The sequence below is a fragment of the Apteryx rowi genome, unplaced genomic scaffold, assembly GCF_003343035.1.
Source record: "Apteryx rowi isolate R43461 unplaced genomic scaffold, aptRow1 scaffold_610, whole genome shotgun sequence".
NCBI lineage: Eukaryota > Metazoa > Chordata > Aves > Apterygiformes > Apterygidae > Apteryx > Apteryx rowi.
The window spans coordinates 109,647-126,191 of NW_020450884.1; the positions used below are offsets into that span (position 1 = coordinate 109,647).

Below are 16,545 nucleotides of genomic sequence, written 5' to 3' on the forward strand. Positions count from 1 at the left end.
GAGACCAATTTAAATCAATGGGACCTTGCAGAAACGAGAGGGTCAAGTTGTTGGAGAGGTGGTGTGAGTGTGGAGGTATTTAGAAACTCCTCTGACGACCAGGAAGATCTTTCTGGTGTTGAGAGCGGTAGTACTAACAATGCCTGAGGTGCTCAGCATCTTGCAGGAATGGAGTCTGTCTATAATTTTCTGGGTTTATTCTCCTCTGATTAAGTCCTTCTAGGTCATCTATTCTAATCCATGCTTCTGTTAATGTGGGATTGTCCCCTGCAACACATTTTGTAGAGCTTTAATTTATTTGCACCTAAGCACACATCTGGGTGCTATAAAAATAATAACGTACTAATAGCAAGCAAACACAGTGATGGCGCGGGGCTGTTGTAGTGTGTGACGAGAGCGAGGGAACTCTGTGTTTCCTTCCTTTTGGCATCCTGCATGGCAGATTTTCTCTTTATACTGCTAGAATAAATGGGGTGTCCTGGCTGAGTTTGGAAACTTCACCTTGTAAAACTCAGCATGATGACATAGCATGAATCACATCAGGATGGAGATAACTGTTTCGATTTTCTGAAAATCTCAGAGCACTCAATCTGGCAGGGGGATGGCTTAGCTGGAAATTATTAATAGTGTGCACTGCCTGTGAGATCTCCAAGTGCTTCTACCAAGCACACAGGTCTTTTCTGTGGCTTAGCATCAGAGGAAGGATGAGCCCAGCAGGTCATGTCAGAAGAAAAACAAGGATGCTCCCACTGCTGGGCAATGCTGCTGGAGATCATAATAGGGGTCATTACCTGCTCTAGATCCCGAACAGCCTTATGGTCTTGGGAAAAGCATCACGTTAAGAGTTGGCTGGTCTGGGAACATGGATATCCTGGGTGAATCGCTGCTCCCTTTTGTGCCTCCGTTCTCACCTGTGAACCTTTGGGGGCTGTCTTTTCCCTTCCCTATGTTTTAGAAAATGGCAGTGTTCATTTGAGGAAGCTCGTGGTGCTTGGGTCATTCATTGCTGTTCTTGGTGTTGTCAGGGCAGGGTATTTATGCCGCAAGCGTGAGGAGGCTGAGCTGTGTTTCCTTTTCCCACCTGGAGCTTGTCCCTTCTCCGCCCTGAGCGTCTACACCACCGCTCTTGGCTTTCTGCAACTGTGCTGGGCTAAACTGCAACAGGTTTTTGTGTGACTTGCCACTGGGGTAAACCGTCCAAGTATGTTATAACTGAGCAGCCTGTCTGGCGCAGGAGTCTGGTGCTTTGCAGCCGTGTAGACGTCTGCTCTAGGAATGTCTGTGCTCACCTTTGGATGGGACCTTGCCCTGCGTCACCTTGGGGAAAGTTGCTCCTACCCTCCAGCCTGTAGTTTCGAATCGTGACGTGGAAATGAGCCTAGGTGAGGTGGACGTTGTTTGGCTGAACGCTTGGGGAGAGCTTGTCGATTCTCCCATGAAATGTCTGTGCTGAATCAAGGAAACCCTTGTCTACAGTACTGTGGATCCAGTTTACAGTGCTTAATCTGGGAACAAAAACTGCGTTACACAGTAACATGTACAGTAATGTACAGCCCTGGAGGGGTTTTAGGCACCTCACACTAGATGTTAGTGCAGAGCCTGGGGCTCATCCCCCCTCCCCCCCCGCCACCTCCCCGTGTTGACATCAAGGCTGCTTTCTGCTGATCGGTGCTACAAAAATGTCTGCCAGTGTTTAAAAACTTAATTTTTCAGGCTGGCCAAATTGTCGGGCTTGCTGGATCTCATCCACCGCTTGTTTGTTTTGATAACTCCAGAAGTTAGCAGATGGTAGAGACTTAATTCTGTTAAACGTATGGGAATTTAATCCCCGACCAGCCTCCACTCAGGATGTGTGTCATCCCTGTGCATGGCAGCTGGGCTCTGCTCGGGGACTGTACTGTGTCACTGGCACTGGACTGCTGGGCTCCTATTCATGGCGGCTTTGGTGGATTTGCACCGGGTTGTGGGGGGAAGAATCGAGTTTCCTGCTTGGTTCCCCAAATAAGCATGTTTTGAACTCAGTGAAAGTTGTGAGTTAGCTATTAATATCCAGGCGGGGGGGGATCCGTGTTTGCTGTGTGTTGGTGAGAGACTGTGTCCTCCCCCCCGCCCCCCACTTCACTGTGGAGTTTAGTTTTGCCTCTTGCTTTTAGAAGTTGCACAGTCATTTTAAAGAGTCAATTGCTGTCGCAAAACCCACTAAAAGTTTAAAAATGAACACAGCTTGCTCCAGTGTTGATACATGCCTCTGTGTCTCCCTGCCAGCTCTGGGTCTGACACCAGCACTTCCTTTTTATTTCTATGTAAATGCTACTCTCTCCTTTTTTATTCCACACCCCCCCCCACCCCGTGCCTACAGGGAGATCTGGTGTAGTTTTGCTCTTGCTCTGTGCAATTCAAACAAGGGGCAAGGAACCCTAAGAAGCAAGGTTAAATGGACAGAGTAAGTGTATAGAAAAAGGGGAACAAAATATGCTTCCATTAGAACAATCATAAAATCTGTCCTATGAGAAGAGGTTCAGATTTTTCAGTCTTTTAGGTATAAACATCCCCTGCCCTGTCACCGGGTCCAAGTCGCTAAGCCAGCTTACGTATTACTATTATTTGAGGAGGAACGGGCTTTCAGAAACCCTGCGGTCATGCTGAGGAGCTTTTCCACGAGTAGCTTTTCGGTTGCGAAGGCAGTGCTGCAAGTGGTGGTGCCCTGGCACTGACGGCGGTTCCCTGGTGGGACCATGGGGCTTGCTGAGGTCAGGAAGGTGTAACCATGGCCCTGCAAGCCTGGGCTGAGGGGGGAAATGGGACCTGTCTTTCCTGCCTCCAGCAGGGCTCCTACCACCAGGCCGTCCTTGGAGGGCGGTTTATTTTGGGGGGTATTGGGCACTGCTGACTTAACTTCTTTGCACGTCGAAGCGAGTGGTCGACAGGATTGATTTAGGGAGGTCTTGACTGAAGCAGGCTCACCCCTACATGCCTATCAATTTGAGAGGGTGCATGGCAGGAGGATTATTCTGTTTGCTTCCCTGTGTGTCAACCAGGGCTGTCTCGCTTCCCTCTGCAAGGGATGGTGAGACCTAACTTCTATCCGAAGCGTTTTGAGATGCCTGAAATGATGGGATAGCCTGAACTTGACAGATACCTCTTCCATATCCGGGAGGGTTGATGCACTGCTGTGAATAATGTGCAGGAGCCAAGAGCCTGTGCCTGAAAATGGTAACAGTAGGACAGAGCCAGAGCCTCCTTGAAATCCGAGGCAGCGGGGAGACTTTGCAGCCGAGGATGCTGCATGGCTGGAAATCTTTTCTTTTAGCTGCAAGGGTTTTTTGGTGTTTTCAGGGAGTTTTCCTGGCTAATAGACTTTAGCCTGATGTGGACTGGCCACTCCGAGTGCCCTGATGTGGCTGGTGTTCTGCCTGACTGGAGTAAGACGTGCTAACGCAAAAACCCATTTTTTGCAGCTGCCTAAGGTTTTTGCTGGCCTCGTCTGTTGATCTGAGTACAATTTTCCTGCTCCTTGCTCCCCCTCCCATGGTTTTTATTCCCACACAGAGCCAGTTCTGTCAGGCATGTCCGGGCTGGGTCTGGTCACAAGGATGGCCTCTGCGCCAGGTCTAGAGGCTGGGATTTGCCACAGTGTTTGCATCATTGGAGCTATTTCTATTAGGGGAATAGTTTCTCCTTGTTGATGCAGTTGGAGGCAGGCAGCAGAGCACGGCATACACATATTGCCGTGATGGCATTTAAGGCTGTAGTGCTTTATCGCACCTGCTTACAGACTCGGTGCAACTGCTGGGTGAAGGCCGGGCCTTGTGCTGGGCCTAGCTCCCCAACGACTTGTTCTCCCGACGGAAATGGAGCCAGGAAGGGGTTTGCAAACAACGCTCCTCCTCCTCCTTGAGCTGAACGTAAACAGTGCTAGCTGGCTTGTGCAGACATGCTGCTCGCCACCTGGATCAGCAACGGCATTTGCAGTCCTTGGTTTGGGGATTTTCTGCCGGGGGAAATCAGCAGGAATAGCTACAGAGGGATAAGCTGTAGAGGTAGCGAGCCCTGTGTGGATGTGCTTATTCCAAAATAGCGCCCATGTATGAAGGATGCCTGCTTGCATTTTCCCTGCGGGAAGAGATCCTGCTGTCCCCACGCTCCTGGCCAGCAGAGATGCCTTTGTCACGCAGGCCTGGCCACTGCACGCAACAGCTTTAGCGGCTGCTACCAGGCGATCAGATTGGCGTGGCCATTTAAAAAAAATCCCTGCCAGCTCCTGTGTTTCTGCTCTGCTCCTGGCTGGCAGATGGAAACGTCCTGCTTGCTCTGCTCGGCTGCTTCAGTGTAAAATTTGGTTTATGCTGCCGAGGGAAGCAGGTCGGGGGAAGAAGAGGGGCAGCCAGCTCTGGTGGGAGCTACACCGTGGGGAGAGGTGCTGGAGCTTTTCTCCGAGCCCCCAGACCTCACGCTCTGGTTGAATAGCGGGGACCTGTTTAGATGTTAATGTGGAGGGACGGCTGAGCGGAGCACAATGGGAGCACAAAACATGCGCATAATGGCTGAAGTTTTAATCTCCTACTGCTGCCTGAAGCAGGGAAAACAATGTCGAGGGTTTCAAATGGCCCATCGAGTGCCCGGGCAGAGTATTATTTTCTACCTGGTCCCCCCAGAGAGCCTTTTCATGCGCTATGAGCGGAAAAAGGGGGAAGGAAGGAGCCTTTTCCAAGGCGGGTGAGCAGCAGGGGCCAGGTTGCACTTTGGGCAAGGCAGCGTGCCTCCCCGAGAGGCAGTAGATTTCATTGGGATAAATTAATTATTAAACTCTCGGAGCGCCTTAAAGTGACCGTTCTTTTCCTGTCTGTCAGTGAGCTAATAGCCTGGCTTGGCAAGAGCCGCCAAGCATCTTACCATGCTGCAGTGAAACACCTTCTCCTTTCATGTTAGCTGGGCTTTGCTGGAAAATGTGGAATGAACCAGATCTGTTTGGGCTTCTGGCTGCGCCTTTCTCGGCAAGCATGCCGGTTATTTGCCGACTGTTGTGGAAGAGCCGGTTCAGCAGCCAAAATCTTGATGAAGGAGAGAGGGGACCTGCTACAGCCGAAGAGGGAGTGACCCCATGGAAACCAGCTAAGCCAAATAGCCCGGGCCTTGAAAGGCCACGAACATGGAGGGACAAAGTGGCTAAGCCTGGAGAGGTACCCCACAGTTTCTTTAAAAAAACAAAACAAAACAAAAAAAACACCACCAACAAAAAAAAACCCAAGCTCAGTGAAAATGGAGAAGCAGGTTATGAGGGAGAAGAGCATTTTATTCCAGCAGGAGCTGAATTGTGTGGCTGGATGTGTTGGAGAGAACAGAAAGGGCAGGAAGCTGGAAATGAAATTGGTAGGTGTCACACCAGTCATGTTTTCTAGCTGGCTCTGGTAGGCAGGAGGTCAGCGGTGGGCTTTGGTTGCCCAAGATGAACGTGTACCCAATGTCTTGGCAAGCTCCCACTGCCCATACTCATGTTTGGAGGCCTCAATACCTGCGTGGCTTTTTCCATCAAAAACAATGTTGCAACGTTTCCTACCTTGATTTGATAAAAGCTATTGGGGATGTATCCAGCCATGCTGGGGTGGCCCTGTGGCAAGGATGTACCCCTGTGCCCGGAGGTGAGCCGCAGCGGGTGCTGGGATCGATGGAAATCAAATCCGTCTTGCAAAGGCTGCAAGCACAGCAGCGCTTTTGCCTCGCTGACGGGGTGGTGGTGAGGTGCGGCCACAGGTTGCTCTGCACAGACCAGCCATTGTGTGACGGGTTATCAGCTCGCCACCCTGTCAGGAGCTGTTTCAGTGGCAGCGCTTGTCATTATTGTAGGTATCCGCATACATTTGCCTTCAACAGATGACAAAAAAGCCACAAGCGTTGGAGCAACCTCTGCCAGGATTGTCTGGGCATCGTGGCTCTTTTTTCCCCTTTAAATCTTGCAGCCATTGTTGCTTTTGAGTCCAGCCCTTTGCAGTGTTACTTGGGAAATGCCGAGACATGGTGGGAGCCACACTGGCTATAGGCGCTTTCCCACTGCAGGAAATACCGCCTGAGTGCCAAAGCCCACACGTGGGTCCATGCATGTCAGGGACATGTACACTTCTCGAGTGCTTGGAAGCAAATAAACCTTGACTTTCTGACATGGCCAAGTATTATTTGCTGCTTAACATCAGGCTAAACCCTGGGAAGGGGACGGCTGTCATGCACTGAGCGCAAGAGTGTTTCTTGGGGGAGACTTTTTCTGTGGAGGTGCTGAGCTCCTGAGTTTTCTGCAGGCAGGATTTTGCATTTTGGCATGCTGAGGCCTCGCTTGCTCGCCCTACTGTAGCCCCTGCCAGCTCCTCCGGCCCTGTTTTCCCTTCTCCATGCTGAGCCAGTTCTAAAAACATTGCTTTTGGGGATGATCCTTTTTCCTTGTTTGGGCTGAATGAGGGAGGTGCAAGCTCTTTTTTGGAAAGCGTGAAGCAAATGTCTGTCCCCCGCATCGTCAGTAAATCAAGCAGAGCTGGGCATTTGCTCTGGGGAGAAAAATGATACCATTGGTGAGTGATAACCCTGCAAAACAGCTGAACAAAGAACTGGACGTGGCAGGTGGAGGCCCCGCTGGGCAGGAGAGCGACCCAGATTGCTGGGTGAAAAATGAGATGGAAGTTTGCTCCTGAGCAAGCAATGGGCAGTCACACCTCTCTGTGGCAGGGAAGAAGCTGCCGGTGCCTCCGTACCGTGGATGGTTGCGTGAAGAAAATGGTAGAAGTGACGCCTGGGTTTCATTCCTGCTTTGCCTCTTGCAGTGTTAGGTGCTTTTGGTTAAGACTAGGCTCTGGCTTGTAAGCCGGAGACAATTTAGACCTTATGTTGTTTCTCTCTTTCTTCGAGTGCTGTGCATTTTCGTCCGGAAGGGGGCAAAGGGCAAAGTACCCATTGGAGGGTTTCTTGGTAGGTCTGGGTGGACTTGGGCTGCCAATGGCAGCTTCCCTGCTAAAAAAATGGAAATTGCAGGTTATCTCCCAAAGTCAGGACCTCCGATCTTTTGTGTGGGTTTTCCCCCTGAGCAGAAAGAGCTTGGGGGATTTGGCGTAGAGATAATGGCTTATGAAAGTGCTCAGACGCTCGCTGAATTGCTTTGTCATAAGCGTACCTTCACAATGCTGGCTTTTAACTGAGCCGTTGAAGCTTCGACACTCCCATTAAGGTGAAGGAAGGGGGGGAGACTGATCAACTCAGGCCTTTGGATGCGTCTGGGGTTTGGAGTTTTTCCCCCTTTCTGGGATCTCTAAAAATCCTAAAACTAGACATCCCCTTTTTCCCTACATGGTGAATCTGAGTCTGGCCCAGATTAGGAGACTGCAGATGCTGCTGCTTCAAGAGATGCAAACCCATCTTGGCCCAAAAGCTCCCCAGAAATGGCCATGACTCTCACCCAGCTGGGTTTACATGGTGAAATAGAGATGATTCTCCCCAGAAATCCTTGAGGATTTTGGTTTTAAGAGGATGCAGACATTGTCACAGGAGTTTGAAAAACCTGGTTTGATGTAAGCAGAGCCCTGGCATCCTGGTAGTTACCATGCGTTATTGCTGCCCCCATTTTTTTTCCCTGCCTGCAGTGCCCCATGTGTGTGGATCCTGGCCGCGGGCTGCCAGCTTGGCCCTGGTGCATTGCTGGATCCCGGCACTGGCAGATGGAGGAGTTGGGTGCTGGGTTATTTTATTTATTTCTCTCCTTTTTTTTTTTTTTTTTTTCCCTGAGCCTCCCCTCCCACTGCAGCCGTCCCTGCTGAGCCCTGACCTCATGATGTCATGCTGGGAGTAGGACGTGTTGCTGGTTCTTGTTTAACCAGCCTGCCTTTCTATCATTTTCTCCCCTCCCTGCACACCCTCTCCTACATGTGAAATCTGAGACCACTCTCCGTCCCTTCCTCCCCCCACCGCCCTTTTTTTGCTTTTCCTCCCTCTCCGCTCCATCGTGAAGCTCCTTTCCATAAGGTTAGTACCGGGCTTGGGTCCCTGGCACAGAGTGACTGCCTTTCCAGAAATGTAATGGGGACTGTGTTTGCAAACTGCGCCGCTAAAGCCTTGCTAGATAAGCAAATTTGCAGGAGATCAGAGAGGCAGGAGAGAGAAACCTCTCGCGCTGGAAAAGAGGTTGGGTGATGCGATTTGGCAATAGGCTGTGTGGGTTTGGACTGCGTTTACGGAGCAAGTGGATGCTAGTTGGAGCAGGGGTGTGTCGCCCGGGGAATGGCCAAGGGACTTGGTGGATCATCGGAGGTGTAAATGCTGCATGGGGAGCGGTGGAAAAGCATTTTGGGTTTGCTGAGGAACATGGGACAAGCAAGAGCGGACATCTGTGGGAAGGCATGGGGCAGGGGCTACCAGTTTCAGAAATCCTATGAGCTCCTCGTGAGCCAGGGACATGGGGATGCCACGCTCTGTGCAGTCTGTGCCCCAAATTGCTTTGCTACCCTTGATACTTTTCCTCTTTGCTTGCTTCCCCCATCCTTAAGAGGGGGAAGTGACATTTCCTTCCCTCTGGGGAAGAGAAAAAGTGGTGTGGGAGGTTTAATTCCATGGCCATGGATCTGCAAATTAAAGGCTCTTTTGATGCGTGAGAGGCATTTTTAACGTTAACCTCTGTTTCTTTTCTGACCTGTGTTATCTCTTCCAAAGCTTGCTTGAATCCCTCCTGGCTTTTATATTAGCAAAGCTAATTATAGTTCTGGAAAGTAGTGAGGCCGGCTAATGAACGTTGAAGTTGGAGGATCTGCCCGGCACTGTGCTAGATGCTGGAGCGTGGTCCCCGCCACAGCCAGCCTAGCTGGGGCCTGCACAGAAGCCAAGAAAGCTGCTGTTGGCCGAGAGGGGAAGGATGTAGCTCCCACAGGTATGGGGTTTTGGTGGGGTAGGATCCCTCGGTGCTCAAATGAGCCTGAAACAATCGGAGATGCTACCGCTGGTCCAGCTCTGTTGGTGCGGCGGTCAAATGGGCTAATTACTCTGAGAGGCTGGACAGGCGCAGCGGGGACTTGTCGCTATTCGGATAATCTGGGTTTGAAAGTGTACCCCTGGGAAATGCGCACTGGCCAGTTCTAAAAATCCAGCATGAAGCTTTGCACATGTGTCAGCTGTCATTGTACTTCTCGTGTCTGCACCCTGTTGCCGGCGTTTTACTGCTTGATCGCTCTGTGCCTTGGTTTCCTCATGCGTAACAGGGCAAAGGGGCTAAAAACCCAACTTCACCAAGAGCATGCGCTCATAAGGATGTTTTCTGTACGCCAGGTCTTGTCTGAGAGGGAGATGCTGTTTGGAGATAGATAAACAAAGTCCTGGGAATAACTCCAGGAGGTTAAGCGTACAGTTTTCTGCTCGGTTGACAGCAGTGCAACCTATGTTTTCTGAGCAAGCAATCCTTCTGAGGTTTTTTTTTTTTTTTTTAATAGTTTGCTGTCAGACTAATAATATCTCTTAAAATCCTCCCATCTCTGTAATCTTGTTTACTTTTTGGCCTTCACTCAATTTGGACAGTAAAATTGTACTCTTCTGCATCACTTGGTTTCAGCTTCTTGGGTTTTGTGTGCTAACTAAAGGCAAAGTGTTGGGGGAAAGATGTCTATCTGGATATCTTCTGGAAATTTTTATGTTTGGGAGATTCCCCCGCTGAGGAGCAAGACAATCTTGTCACTTGGGAGAGGGAGTGGTTGAATGGTTAGAGCAGGGAACTGTGCATGTTGCAGGGAGCAACTTAAATTAATACGCCCGAATAAAAACTTTAAAATAAACATTTTAAAGTGGCTTTATGCTACAAAGCCACGGCTGCTCATACCAGCTTGGACACCACTCATGAAAACTACGGTCTTCACTCTGAAATAAATTTGCAGCTTTCCTTTATCTTGCACGATTTCTCTCAACCACAAAACCCCAGGGTTAGCGGCTCTGCAAAGCCCTCGGTGCCATTCTCAGCCCTGTTGGGTGCAGGGAGACGATGCCGCTGCACCGTTTATTCCCCACACCTCAGCAGGGCAGAGTCAGGGCCGATGCTGCGGATGTCGTCCCTCCCCTCGGCAGTGCTTGCCGGCACCAGCTGGGAATTGTGTCGACCATTAATGTGGCTGTTTCGCTGGAGCGCGGCGGCGGGAGGAGCTGCCCCGGGAGAGAAGGGAATGAGAGCAGATGAGCACCGGCTGCTGCATAAATAACAGAAAGCAGGGCTACTGCAGGGTTTGCTTTCCTCCTCTCCACCAGTTGCTGGGAACACAGGGCTTGAGCAAGATTTAGAGAGCGAAAGGAGGGAATGAAATGTGGAAAAGCTGCGCCAGGTGCTTCAAGTTGGTTGCTGCGGGAATTTGCCCCTGCTGGCCTTCCCCCCTCTTCCAAAGACTGGCCGCGAAAGCTGGGGAGGGAGGTTATATAACCCCCAGTGCTTGTTTGGCTCATTAAAACCAGTTGTTCTTGCTGGCGTCGGCTCCTCTGCACAAAGGCTGGCGATTTTTAGCAGGGGAGCAGTTTCAAAATAGCTCCAACAGCCCTAGGAGAAAACAGAGGGAGCAGTTTGCTCTGCTCCTGTCCCCCAGTCTGCTGGCCAGGTGAACCCGTCTTTTTTTTTTTTTTTTCCCCCAAACTGCAAATAACCACCCCAGCCTTTTTTTTTTTTTTTCCCCCCCCGGGCATCTCTCCACCCTGAGGGTGGCCGCCAGCTCGAGGTCTGGGAGCAGCAGCACGGGGACAGGCTTTGTCAAAGGTTTCCTCCGTGCCTCGGAAGCTAATCTGCCATCACGTGACGCCTGGAGCGCCGCCGCTCCAGTTGGCCTCGGCGGCGGGCAGGGCCACCGTGCGCGTGGGTATGCGAGCCAGGTGGCGCGGGGGTGTTTTGTGAACGTGGCCGAACAACTTCATTTGAAAATCGCCTCTTGGAGGCGAGGGGCGGTTTCTCTTGCCATTCTCGCGCAAACTTGGCTCTCAGGGAAACGATTCCCCCTGCCAGGGTCAGGAAGGGAAACAGGAAAAGCAGCTTTTAAAAATAGCAAGCCCTTGAAATAGTCCCCGCGTTGGGTCTCTTTTGGCTGAAGTATGTGTTTTGGCTGAACCATGTGTGCCGTTGTGTCCGCCCCACGATGGCGTCTCCTTGCTGGCCCCGCTGCCTGGAGAGGACGACGGTGCCTGGTGCTTCCTGCGATACCAAGGCACAAAAAGCAGTTTCTGCCCGTTGCAGAGGGGCAGCCTGCATCTAAAAAACCTTTGAGTGATGCGAGCAGGAGGGCCAGCGGGATTTGGGGGGTGAGGTGGGCAGGGCTGACAGATGGTAAGGGCAGGTTCCTTTGAATGCATTTGAACAGGACCCGGTCCAGGACTGATGCACAGAGCTGGGGCCTGGTTCTGGAGTGCAACGGAGGATGTGGCGTGGCCGTAGGTGAGTGGCAAAACAAGCTCCCGTCACTGCATGAGCCAGGTCTGGCACTGGTTTGGGGGGGTTGAAGCAGGGGGAATCTGGGGAAGGGAGAGTAGTGTCGTCTCTGTGCTGTGCTGTGGCCAGCTTTGGTGTCAGCGTCCTTCCGAAAAGCAGCAAGCCACACAGCTGACCTCCTAATGAGCAAAACTGCTTGCTCTTTTAAGGCAGGCTTGATTCAGGCCTGAAGAGGAGAATTTTTTTTTTATATTATTTTATCTTTTTGTGGTAGCCTAAATAAGCAGATGAGAGCCATAAAGATGACAGTGGAATTTCAGCAATTATTACGGAGCTGATGTAAGTTGTGGGCCAGCTTTTCTGAATTGGTAAATATGAGCTCAGGTTGGTTTGTTGGGACCTCATCGATGACAGTCTTTCTGTGCTGGGGGTTAATGTGCTGGTGGCAGACTCTGATCCATATTTACCTGCTTTTATTCTTCAACTCGGAGTTGCAGTGGGGGCTGCAGGTGAGTTGGCAATGTGGCTCTTACTCCACAAGTCTCAAAAAGCAGATTTGCTCTCTGAAACTTGCTCCAGGCACTGCACCATGAGGACAGGCATTTTTAGCTGAGTCTGGTGGGGATTTGAGGCCCTGAATACATGCATGCAAGGCCCCAAGTCCCTGCAGAGCCCAGAAGTAGGCCTGAAGCACCTCCTTTCCCATCACTGCACATCTTTGTGCTCTCCAGCTGATGTTTTTAAACCTCATTCAGGCTGTGATGGGCTGGCAGGACCAAATGGGGGAAGGCAGATCTTTCTACCTGCCTGGACATGGTGTTTCTGTCCCCTTTGGAGATGGTGCAAAGGGCTTTTGGACTATCCAGGACCAGCTGATCTGTCCTTGACTTTTGTATTATTTGGATATGGTGGAGAAATGCTTGGGTTGTTCCAGATTTGGAGCTGAAGATCAGTGGACTTGGATCTGGAAAGAGGAATTGCACTTCCTTATGGGTGATTTCAAAGCTCGTGGATTTTTACCATCTTTGCTCTGTGCTGTGGGGGGCAGCACCTGAAAACTTGTTTCTTGCCCAGCCATTTCTGCCATGGTTGTGCGGGGAGCTGTTCCAGACGTGTTTCCTAAAAGGCAGAAACTTGAATCTTGCAGCAGAGCATTATTAAAATTGCTTACCCTTCCTGCAAGACACCAGCTCAAATGTGTCTCCACTGCGTGCCAGCCACACACTGTTATATTCAGGGTATCTGTGCTGCCATGAGCCTGTGCTGCCTTTAATAAGCATGTTGGGCTGTTTATTGCAGTTAGAGCAACCTCAGCATCCAGTTGATGTCCCTTGTAGGATTGAACAGTGATTACGCAACTGATCCAAAGCAAGAACAACCTTGTGTGAGCCGTGTCTCCACTGGGCATCCAGACCCCGGGCAGCCAGGCTGGCCGGGGATGGTTTTGTGAACAGCAGGTTAACCAGAAACCGTATCCTTCTGCCTGAAACTGAAAGCCTGATGATTATTGGTGTGACTTGCTTCTGCTAGGGTTTTTGTGTGTATATATTAATGCAAATAGCTGGCTGCAGCTGCCCTGCTTTTCAACTTTAGGCCTGTCTCTCTAGCCTCGTGCCTTTGCTGGCGAAAGGGCTCGTTTCAGTGCGGTGTTGATGATTTCAGCTCGAAATCCTGCATAACCTTGGGGTAGCTTGTAGAGAAGTGACGTGTGGCATTCCTGACCTTAGAAGTCACCTGCTGAAAGGTTACAGCTTGGGGGCATGAGATGGCTGGGGAGGCAGAGAGTGGTTTGGGCGGAAAGGGAATGCAGGTGACTCAGTGGTGGTGGGCTCAGGAGCCCGTTGGGACTTTGTTTCTCAACTGGGATTTGGGTTACCCGGCAGCTTCCATTGCAGCCCTTGCTGGCTGTGCGACATGGGGTGACCCATTGAAGCTGCTCGCAAACAGCATGTGGCTCGCCAGTGTGCGATTTCTACCCATGGTGGTAGCTGGCAGCCCTGGAGAAGAGGTGCAGAGGTGGATGGTGCTCGGTTGTGTTTTGCGTCAGGAAAACCATCTCCGTGGGATGATTTTTCAGGGAATGCCAGGATCAGTAGTCTCTGGTGATCCTGTGACCTACATCCTTTGATGTGTTTTTGGTAGCAGACAGGGTAATAGACTGGGGGACTTTTAGATGTGGAGTCTGCTGTCCTCTAATTTAAAACTCAGGCTGTGATGTTCAGGGCAGGCTGGCAAACAAGTTCGGCAGCCTTCAGTCTGCAGCTTGTCCTCTTTGAATCCAGAGAGGTTTTCTGGATTTTTTCCAAAAAAGGGTTTGGATCTTTGACTCTTTCTCTCTGCTGTGCCTCAGTTTCCAACGCTGTACAGCAAGGGGACCGGTGACCACCACGGGGCAATCAGAGCAGCTCTGCGAGCCACAAGACCATGAACAGGTCCTTCCCACCCCACCTGCATTTGGAGGGGTTGAACACAGTGGGATGCCTTGGGTGTCTTTGTGTGAAGCTGATCCACATTGTAAACTCTTATTTTTCTGTAATGCATCACAGTTAACGCCACTTAAGCTGGTAAGGGTAAAAATACACTTCCCTTCCTGCTGCCCCACTCCCATTGGCTTTGCTTCACCTAAGAAAAATAATTCTTTTGCCTAAGAAAATAGTTGTGTTTTGAGCTACCAAAATAACTCCCTGTGTCAGCCTGGTAGAGATTAAGGTGACGCTGAGCTCTTCCCATCTCTGCTTTTTCCTCTTTCTGAAGAGTTACTGATTCAAGAGCACGACTCTCCTCTATCCTCAGAGAGGGCTGAACAGGGGATCTTAGACTCAGGTTTTCTAAGAACAACAACCAAAAAAACCCTCTGGGGTGGAGACCTTCCCTTTAACACCAAGCAGGGAGGAAATACCCTTGTAATAAGTCCTGTGCAGAGACTCCTGCAAAGGGGAGCCTCCCTTTTTGATGGGAAGCAATGAGTTAAAGAGCATCTCTGAAGGCCTGGAAGCTATGAATGGCTCTTAAATGAGTTTATTCATGTCTTGAAGCTGTGAGCTTTTAAAAAAAAAAAAAGAGAGAGAGAGAGAGGGAGAGAGAGAATCCGTAATCGGTGTTGCTTGTAAAAGCAGGGATGCTAGAAGGTTGGCCAAGATAGAGGCAGGGTGCAAAAAAGCAAGAAACTTTTTAGTGGGGGACTGGGAAGGAAACACAAAACAAAGGTGATCAGTGCAATGTATTTAAAACCAGTATGTGAGCACGGAGAGATGAAGTGCTGCAGCTTGGTTCATTCCTCCCCTCCACTGGAGACCCTGATGAAACTAAATAAGGGTGTGCAGCAGAGCAGGCGCTGAGCGACTTGTCTGCACAAAATAACAGCGGCAAACCCAGCCAAGCATTGGGCAGGCCCTTTGTGGCATTAGCACGCGAGAGCGCTGTTTCCCTTAATCAAAGGCGAAAGGAGCCAGGGCTGACGCAAACCAGCGCTGCGGAGACGGGAGCGACCTCTTCGTGCCCAGACCAGGGCGGCTGTGGGCAGCCCTGCCTCTGCCAGCGTGGCTGGGCTCTGCTCGACCTGTGCATTCCAGCCACAGTTACTCCGCACGTGCGGGCATGTGGGATTCCTTCAGTTGTGTATCCTTCTGTGCAAGGTGAGCATCTCTCCTTCACAGCTGGGTGCTTTCAGTCTCTTTTTGCTGGAGAAGGCACGGTGGAGGGTATCGCCTGGCGAGAGGTGCTGGACTGTGCGGGAATGGCCTTCCTCCTCCAGAGCACTAGCCAGCCGTCCCCTGGCCCTGGAAGTAGCAACATCAAGGCTGAAGATGGATTTGTCGTCATCACCGACCCGAGGTCACTTTGAGGACAGAGCTGTTACCTTCTTTGTAGTATATCCCTCCACACAGTGCTCTCCCGTTGACAATCCAGGTGGCTTCTCAGACATGGATTTTCCTTGCTTTGCTGGGCTCTCTCTCTCTTCTTCTGGGGAACCTTTTCTGGCACAGCAACCTGCTCCTCTCTGCTTTACTGTAAATATTTGTATCCTGCTAAACGGTGATTAGAAAAGTCATTTGAAAAACAAATGTCCTCGTGGTTATCATGCCGTTCTCAGCAGAGATCCTGTGCTGAGGAACCAGATGGCAGCACTGGAACAGGATTGTAGTGTTTGGTATCTGCCTCCCCCCCTAGTATTTTAAAGCCTGGTGCTTTTCCTTCTGGCCCATCTCTCTTCTGAGATTGCTGCTGAAGTCCTGCATCATCTGGAGGAGAAAGCTAGTTTTCTCATTCTGGAGCTGTATAGAATTTTTTTTTTTTTTTTAATAAGGTGGTGCAAATTTCTCGAAATCTTGCAGAAATGAGTCAGCTTTGCTGAATCCGTTGCTGGAGCGCGATGTTAAGAGAGGTGCTGGTTGGAGGAGTGATGGCAGTAGAAATGCCACTTAGCATTTTAAATATGAGTGTCTCCATGGAGTGGCAGATTCCTTGGTGGCCCACAGACCCCATGCTGCAGCCAGTGGAGATCCCCTTGGAGTGACCTATGGTGAGAGTTAAAAATAAAGCTGGACTAAGCCTCCTTACTAAGCTGTCTGTCAGGAAAACCACCATAGTCCTTGCAGCCCTGCTTAAGCCCAAGAATAGCTGAATTGGAGGTATGAGGGGGTTTGGCAGATATGAAAAAGACCAACCAAACAGTGTGTGCGAATAGTCCCAAGACTGTTTCTTAACCCAGTTTGGCCTCCAAACTGCTTTGTTGCCAGCTACTATTGTTAGAGCATGGATGAAAGCTGATTTGGAGACTTACAATTAATTGCGCAGGTTTTAATACAGAAAGAAATGTTATGTGAAGGTGATCTGAGCCAGTTGGCGCCCTCAATGTCTAAAATCTTTTAACATCCAGCGTTTGAAGATGTGCTGATATAGCTATGGCTGAAATTGCCTGTGTAGCCTGGTTTTGTTTTGCTACGAGGTAGTTCTTGCTTCAAATGCAAGTGAAGGTGAGCTGCGATCCCATGTGAAACCCAGGCTCGGTGGGAGCTGTTGTTCCCCGGAGGCCAGATGCTGCCGGGAAGACGATTGGCACTGTCTGGCTCCCCTGCAAGCTGGGGTGGCATCTCCCAGCTCCGCTTGCTTCCTCTGCTGCCTGCTGAGAT

The 16,545-nt window shown here is 50.5% G+C and overlaps 1 protein-coding gene across 2 annotated transcripts in view; it reads left to right on the forward strand.

The window, feature by feature from the left end:
* ZNF687 (zinc finger protein 687) overlaps nucleotides 1-16,545 on the forward strand; it is a 35,099-nt gene that overhangs the window by 2,624 nt on the left and 15,930 nt on the right. The window contains exon 2 of one of the 2 annotated variants that reach the window (XM_026083658.1): nucleotides 11,346-11,419. The exons of the other annotated variant lie outside the window; for it this stretch is intronic. The gene's annotated coding sequence lies outside the window, so the exon portion shown is untranslated. The remainder of the gene's footprint in view (nucleotides 1-11,345; nucleotides 11,420-16,545) is intronic. 2 annotated transcript variants of the gene reach the window in all.